The sequence below is a fragment of the Trachypithecus francoisi genome, unplaced genomic scaffold (assembly GCF_009764315.1).
Source record: "Trachypithecus francoisi isolate TF-2019V2 unplaced genomic scaffold, Tfra_2.0 Lachesis_group0, whole genome shotgun sequence".
In the NCBI taxonomy this organism is placed as follows: Eukaryota; Metazoa; Chordata; class Mammalia; order Primates; family Cercopithecidae; genus Trachypithecus; species Trachypithecus francoisi.
Genome location: NW_022681453.1, coordinates 92,583,164 through 92,591,685, shown reverse-complemented (window position 1 = coordinate 92,591,685; position 8,522 = coordinate 92,583,164). Strand labels below are relative to the sequence as shown.

Here is an 8,522-nt window from a genome sequence, read left to right as displayed (position 1 = left end):
TTGTCTCTTACTTTAACTGGAATGATTCTAATATTTGACTATGAAATATACTATTTGATGTAAATTTTTCTAAATACCTTTTCTCAAAATTGAGGCACTTCGTTCACATTTCTTGTTTCTTAGAGCACTTGCTATCAATGCATGTTAAGATTTGTTAATACTTTGGATGCAGCTTATCACATATTTTTTTAATAAATGTAGTAGATTATATATATAAGACTTTCTAATGTTGATTAATCTTGCATTTCCAGATCAAATCATACTTCTAGATACAGTCTTCTTTTAGAGAATACCTCAGGTGAATTTGAGGACATTTTATTTGGGAATATTGAATCTATGCACATAATTTGACCAATAATTTATCTTTTGTTATCTTTGTAGTGTTTTGATTTGAGTTATTCTAGCTTATACTTATCCCCACCTATATCCTAATTTATACCCAAAGAAATATAAATTATTCTATTATAAAGACATATGCATGTGTATCTTCATTGCAGCCCTATTCACAATAGCAAGGCATGGAATCAACCTAAATGACCATCAGTGATAGGCTGGATAAGGAAAATGGGGTACATATACACTATGGAATACTATGTAGCCATAAAAAAAGAATAAAATCATGTTCTTCGCAGGGACATGGATAGAGCTGGAGGCCATTATCCTTAACAAACTAATGCAGAAACAGAAAAACAAATACAGCAAGTTCTCACTTGTAAGTGAGAACAATATGATGAGAACTGGTGGACACATAGAGGGGATCAACATACAATGGGGCCTATTGAAGGGTGGAGGATAGGAGGAGGGAGAAGATCAGGAAAAATAAATAATGGGTACTAAATGTAATATCTGGATGATAAAATCATCTGTACAACACAGCCCCATGACACAAGTTTACCTATGAAACAAACCTTCACCTGTACCCCGAACTTAAAAGTTAAAAGTAAAAATAAAAAACAAAAGCAGCAAGAGTAGCCTTTAAAAAAGAAAACTAGTTGATTAATTTTTCAATGTTTCCATGTTTTGAAATAGTTTTACATAGTGAAATACCTTTCTTTAAAAGTAATCGGAACATTTACAAGTCTTATTTTTAGACTATGTTTTATTATATTTTTATTTTTTCTGAATTATTAATTTATAACTATTGATCACTTCTAAAATGTCTGGATTGTATATTTTCTCATAAAAGTATTTTTCTTTTGTCTTATTTAATTCAAAATTTGTACAAAGGAGAAACCTTCTAAATTTTAAGTTCTGGATACTTTTTTTTTGTTTTAATATTTTCATTGAAGGGTATTTTTTCTCTGCTTCTCTTTCTCAAAAATATTTATCAAGAATTTGTCTGTGTTATATTTTCTCAGATCTTTTTTAAGCATTTCCCACCAGGGTAGTATATTTGTTACAACTGATGAGCCTACATTGACACATCATAATCACCCAAAGTTAATAGTTTACATTAGGGTTAATTCTTAATGTTGTATATTTTATGGGTTTGAAACAAGGTATGATGACATGTACCCAAAATTATAGTTATCATATGGAGCAGTTTCACTGTTCTAAAAATCTTCTGCACTCTATTACCCCTCACCCCCCATTAAACTAAGCTTTTTACTGTCAACCACTAAACTTTTTACTGTCTCCATAGTTTTGGCTTTTCCAGAATGTCATATACCTGGCATTACACAGTATGGAGCCTTCTCAGATTGGCTTCTTTCATCTAGTAATAGACATTTAAGTTTCCCTTGTGTCTTTTCATGGCTTGAGAGCTCATATATTTTAACATTTAATAGTATTTCCTTGTCATTGGATGACAATGATGTGCCACAGTGTATCCATTCACCTACTGAAGGACATGTTAGTTGCCTCCAAGTTTTGATGATTTTGAGTAAAGCTGTTACAAACTTCCACATTTTTGTATGGACATACATTTTCAACTAATTTGGGTAAATAGCCAGGGGCAAAATTTCTAGATCATATGCTAGGAGTATGTTTAATTTCATAAGAAATTACCAAATTGTCCTGTAAAGTGGCTGTACCATTTTGTATTTCCATTAGCAATGAGTAAGAGTTCCTGTTGCTGCACATTCTTGTCAGTAGTTGGAGTTTTTGGTGCTCTGGATTTTGGACACTCTACACAAGCCTTTTCAAATACATCTTTTTAAGGCTTTATTGATTATTTGTTTATATTTATATTTTCTTAACTATTTGAAAATATAATTATAATTCCTTTCAATTGACACTAATTAAAAATAGTTCATATTGCTAAAATTTATGGAAATTCACAATAAAGTTAATAAATAAGCAGATCTGTTTAAAAAATAAAATGCAGTGCTATTTCTCCAATAGCTGGTAAGTAACCATGGCAGGTTTCCAGACACCTATTAGATTTTCCAAGAAAATAAGTTACCATAGCAACTCTAAAAGCATATTATATGGTTTTAGACCATTACTACTCACTGATATTTCTTCAAATATGAATACATGTGTGAATATATCAACTCATAAACACATTGATTCATAAATTAGTTTACAGCATTTGCAACACTGCTGCATTTTAAAATAAATATCATACAATGGTCCAAATACTTTTTTTATTTTTTAATGGAACACTTCACGAATTTGCATGTCATCCTTGCACAGGGGCCATGCTAATCTTCTCTGTATCATTCCAATTTTAGTATATATGCTTCCAAAGTGAGCACTGATCCAAAATACTTTTGATCATTTCAAATGCAGGAACAGGTATCTAGAAAGTTAGCTGTGCAATGGATCTCCAAGTCCTAACATTATACAAAAACTCCACCGATCATACTATTTCCATGTCAGATATTGAAAGAAGCTCTGGAAGGCCAAGAAAGTGATTAAATGGGAATCCTTAATAAGTATTTAAGAACACTGGACCCAATTCCCACCTCTCATCCTTTAATGGAAAAGAAGAGTGCAACAAGTGTAAATGCAGGCAAAGAAGCAAACCCAATAGCTTAATTCTAAGCATCCTTTTCCTTAATAAAGAGGAGTTGAAAAGTGGGTGGCTTAGAATACTCAGGTCTAGACTTAATGATTTCAAAATTATCCTGGAAAGCTCTTAGCGGAACGAAGGGCCTTCAGAAGGTTTAAAACTGCATATTGTCCTATTGAGACTGTCTCTCAGCCATTTTTCTTGTTGGCAACAGCCCCCAACCAGTCCACTCTCACATTGTCGTTGGGGTTGTTATCCTGAAAATTCCATCATGTCACTCCCACGTTTCAAAATCGTTTATACTTGCCCACTGTCTACATCATGATGTCTATACTGCTCTTACCATGGTGAGGAGTCCAGCTTCTGGTGAAAAAACTTCGGGTAATTTCCAGGCCCAGTCTGGTGACTATAAACCATTCACCTAGGAGGCTTAGGAGAAAGCTGCCTTCCCCACAGATGTGGTGAACAGTTAGAGCACTGCAGTCTCTGAAGGGAGCAGCAGGCAATGATTCTGGCCCCATCTGGCCAGTCATGCCCTTTGTATCTTTGCATGTCTGGCCCCAGCAGGATACCTCCATTCCTAGGTCATTTCATCTGAGGGCCCCCAGGCTGAGGTCTCTCTCAGGTACCGCTGCCAAAGCCTCCTTAAAGCAGTGGCAGGCTGGATAAGGGAGGTTGTGGAGACTCTGACTCGATGACCAGAACATTTCCATGTTTAGGCCTTCTCCCTCATCCTCTCCATTACTTTAAGGTCCGTAAAACTGCTAGAGATTTTGTTGGGGACTCCCTCAATAGTAAGATGACTCTCACATCTGTTCTGACCTGTGCTCCGTTTTATAGGGCAAAATGCAACAGAAGGTTCATGTTTTCTCTGATTTTATCCTTTTGCTTATACCATCATAAAAGAGTAAAGCCTAACTTCTTGTACATTTTTGGCTTCTTGCTTTAACTGGCTACTCAGACACCTCACAGCTCACCTTTCTCACTCCCAGTTTATCTGAACTCCTGTCATATGACACTCAGGCCCTGTTGGAGTTCGCAGAAATGTGTCTTCAGGACCTCTTCTCAACAGAGCTTTCTGAGCAACCTTGTAGTTGTGTCAGTCTCGACACTCCTCCTTTTATTTACTCAGTGATTTCAAGCAATTCTTTTCCTAGAACGCTCCCTTCCTCCTTGACAATGAATAATAGAAAAAGCAATCACTAACGAACAACATAGACATGACTTTCTCTCAAAGATCTTCTCATCTTACTTATGCAGGGGCATCTCCATGTTCCCCAAATCTTTTAAGTGCTTTACCACAGTTTTGTACATACAAAATTATATCGCAAATTATATGTCTACATTTTTTTTTTTTTGACACTAATCGAGCATGTGGAAATCCAGAACTGTGTGTCATTTTTATCCACATCCCTGGTCCCTAACCTAGGGCTTAGCTCACAAAAGACGCTTAATAAAAAGCCTAGATCCCTAAAGAAGATTCTTAGATTTCAGCATAAAAGTGAATTAAATGTTTTGTTTAATAATATGTTAAATAAAAGCATTATATAAAGGAGGAACACTTGATTTTGACCATTTAAAACATTTGTGTGAAACGTATCTGAAATTGAATTTAGTTTTGCTCAAAATTGTTATGTAAAATTATAATTTTAACATTCTTATGAATGTATATAATAAATAGCTACACAATTAAAAATTCTTCCTCGATACCCTAAAGAATGTCTATAACATATGACATCCAATGGTAAACGAGTAAATGTTTGAGTTTTACACATTGTTACGAATATTGCTAAAATAAAGCATGCTATTCGTAAGACTTGATCATTGCCTAAAACAATAATGCTTTTATTATTATGTGCATAGAATAATTAACATTGTCACTTTTTTCTTAAAAATAAATTTTAGTTTTATGTAAAGCCAAGAATTATGTAAATAGAAATGTAATCAGCTCTACTTTACATTTTATTTTTAAATAGGAGAAATACAGACATTTATGCTTTATTTATTCTGCTGTTTGGTTTTTGTTCCCCCCCACCCCCTTCTTTTGTGCTTAATATACACACAGTCACTTTCTGGAAAGTCACATGTGGTCATAGAAAGTGATATTTTTATGTAAAAATGCTTGTTATTGCAATGGCTTTTTAAGGCAGCCTGATAACAAATTTCCTGTCACAATCTGAAATATATTCTCTTTTACATTTGCCACTGCCTGTGACTTCAACATTTATTCTTCACTTAGCTAATTATTACTCACCATTCAGTGTGAAGCAAGAATGTTGTTTAAAAAACAAAAACAAAACACTGTTCCGAAAAGTTTCAAGTTTAGGCATTTAAATCAATGTCTGAAAATATTTGCTACAACCATAATAATCAGGATACAAAAAAGAAGGACCTCAGCACCCAAGTCACCCCAAGGCCTCACCAGACATTAACCACCTCCCAGGTCCCAGACCCCGAACTAAGTGTTAAGGATCCAGTGGTGAACAGAAGCAACATGGGTTCCGCAGGTTGAGAGAAAAGACTCAGCTGGTGGGATGGGAGATAAAAGGGGAAAGAAATAAGATGGAGGGAAGGAAATGTTCAAAGTTGTGTAGCTGTGAGAAAGTATGGTATATATGGAAAACAGAAAGTTCTGGGTTTTGTGTGTGTGTTTCAGTTTGTTTCATGTTGGCTTCTTTTCTGGCAGTGGGGGACTCAGAATAGGGTGGAAACACTAGGTGCTGGGTGAAAAAAAATTACTAGAGTATCATTCACTAGACTGTCCTTAAAGAGGTTTCTATAGACTGAAGGGAATAACTTTTATTACAGGTAGAGTCTAAGATTTTGATTCCCTGTGCAAATTCAATAAGCAAGGTTAAAGAGGGAAGGGTTCAGCAGGCAACATTGGACAGTTAGGGTGTTAGAGAAGCACATTTCATAGTTCCTGTGTGTTCCCCTGGTCCATATCAACTTCAGCAGCAGTATGATATTCAACAATTACAAGAAAGTGTTAAAAAATACTTTAATAAAATTAAACGATTAGTCTGATTTTTTGCCTGAATGGGTAAAACTGGCATTTTCAAATTGATTTGAAATATTTTGTCTTAGAGTATGTCAGCTCAGTTCAGTGTTTTGTCCATCCAATGATTCACGGTTCATTCTTTTTTTTTTTTTTTTTTTTTGAGACAAAGTCTTACTCTTGTCCCTCAGGCTGGAATGCAATGGTGTGATCTCAGCTCACTGCAACCTCTGCCTCCTGGGTTCAAGCAATTCTCCTGCCTCAGCTTCCGGAGTAGCTGGGATTACAGGAGCCTGCCACCACACCCGGCTAATTTTTGTATTTTTAGTAGAGACGGTGTTTCACCATGTTGGCCAGGCTGGTCTCAAACTCCTGACCTCAGGTGATCCACACGCCTCAGCCTCCCAAAGTGCTGAGATTACAGGTGTGAGCCACCGTTCCCAGCCAATGCTTCATTCTTTAGATCACTCAATAAATATTGAGTTATTTCTATATGTCTATTTTTGTTTTCCATGTCTAGTCTCCAGCCACCATAAGAAAAAAACATATTATGCATAAGAAATGAGAAATACAAATAAAATTCTAAGCTGCCAACCAAAATAATGGACCCCTGTTAGCCAAGGAGACCCAGACAAACCTTGTAAACTGAATTCCTGGCCATGACCAGATGGGACGCTGGACATGCCTCTTTATACCTCCTCCCCTGCTAACCACCATTAAACTTAATTTTTTCCTAAAGGGTTAGACAGAAACTAACCCTTTGGAAAGACTTCCTCCACCACTGATTTGAACCATCTTTGTGACTGCTCCTCCCTTTTGTGATTGTGATAAAACAACCAACCAGCATTCCTTCCTGTTAACAGACCACCAATGTATGGAGGATGTGCAGTGAGGCTTTTCATGTCCTCAGCTTCAAGATGTCAAGGGGCAGAAAACTCCACTCTTGAATCATGCTAACACTGCCATTTTTTGAACAAGGAGCCTTGGGAAAGCATGAAGATCATCTGCAAATGCATATGTTTCACCTCTCATAAATATTTGTAACTCTTCTTATAGCTTATTAAATATATATGTGTGTGTATGTGTATATATTCACCTTCTGTGTTCAGCATACATTCCTATATTATTCTTCCCACCCTAGAAGTGCCTGTTTATGGCTTCTGGCCTGATGGCCACCCTGCAGGCTGCAACCCTTTTTGGGAAATAAAGCTCTCCTTTCCCAATTTATGGACCTCATTATTCTTCAGTTGACAGGAAGTAAGATACGTAAGAAGTATATACCGTACCAGACATTGATGTTTTCTAAGAATAAAAAGTGAAACAGGAAGAGCGATGGAAACTCTATTCAGGTAGAGATGGCCAGAGAAGGCATCGCTGAAGTGATATTTTAGAACTTGAAGGAAAAGAGGGAATTGAGATATGTGGATATTGGGAAAAAGCACATCCCAGGCAGCTGAAAGGGCAAAGAGCAAATGTCCTACAGTGTGATCATGTTTGGCATGTACGAAAGAACAGTAAGGAGGTCAACCAGGGGGAGGACAGCAGAAGAGGAACAGGGTAGAGAGGAGGGGGCCAATTTTACCCTAAGTGACATGCAAACTCACTGTGGAGTTTTGAGAAGGAATGACAACATCTTCCTTGACAGGATTAGTTTAGAAATGGTTTGCATATCGTCTAAAAAGGAACTGGGAGGAAATAGGAAGAAGAAGTAGGAGGCTGTTACAATATGAATACAGGCAAAAAATTGATAGTAGTTTAGACTAAAGTTAAAGATGTGAAAATAATAAGAAAGGATTACAGTTTTTTATTATAGGTAGCCAACACGAATAATAAAGTCCAAAAATCCACTTGTGCCAACACTAACACAATTCAAGAAACAACCATGAGTTCCATGTCACGTTTCATGAATATATACTCTACAATATTTACCCCCTCATTCAAAAATTATACAGGAGTTAGGCTGCAGTGGGTGAAATGATAAAAGTTCTTCTCCTTTGTTTCATTAACAAATACAAATGGAAAGTTGACTTATGAAAAGATTTGTTTGAGTTCGAAAGTTATAAGCAAGGAATTTACCCCAGGATCATAGAAATATCTTTGTCTGGCTGGGCGTGGTGGCTCACGCCTGTAATCCCAGCACTTTGGGAGGCCAAGAGGGTGGATCACGAGGTGAGGAGATCAAGACCATCCTGGCTAACACGGTGAAACTCCGTCTCTACTAACAATATAAAAAATTAGCCGGGCATGGTGGCGGACGCCTGCAGTCCCAGCTACTCGGGAGGCTGAGGCAGAAGAATGGTGTGAACCCAGGAGGCGGAGCTTGCAGTGAGCCGAGATTGCGCCACTGCACTCCAGCCTGGGAGACAGAGCGAGACTCCGTCTCAAAAAAAAAAAAAAAAAAAAAAAGAAAAGAAAGAAAAAGAAAAAAAAAATCTTTGTCTTAGGTCACAGGCTGTGCAGTGCAGGGACTCTAGGCTCCATCACTCATTAGCTGTTATGACTTTAGGAAAGTTACATAACATGTTCTTTAAGATATGGCGTAACTATGACCCACAGCATAGGACTAGT

At 36.8% G+C, this 8,522-nt stretch overlaps 1 non-coding gene across 1 annotated transcript; it reads right to left on the bottom strand.

Annotated features, from left to right (window-relative positions):
• Positions 1-2,592: 2,592 nt before the first annotated feature.
• On the bottom strand, positions 2,593-2,699 carry LOC117084574. Its single transcript, XR_004437507.1, has one exon. It is a non-coding gene; the product is annotated as a U6 spliceosomal RNA (small nuclear RNA).
• Positions 2,700-8,522: the final 5,823 nt, after the last annotated feature.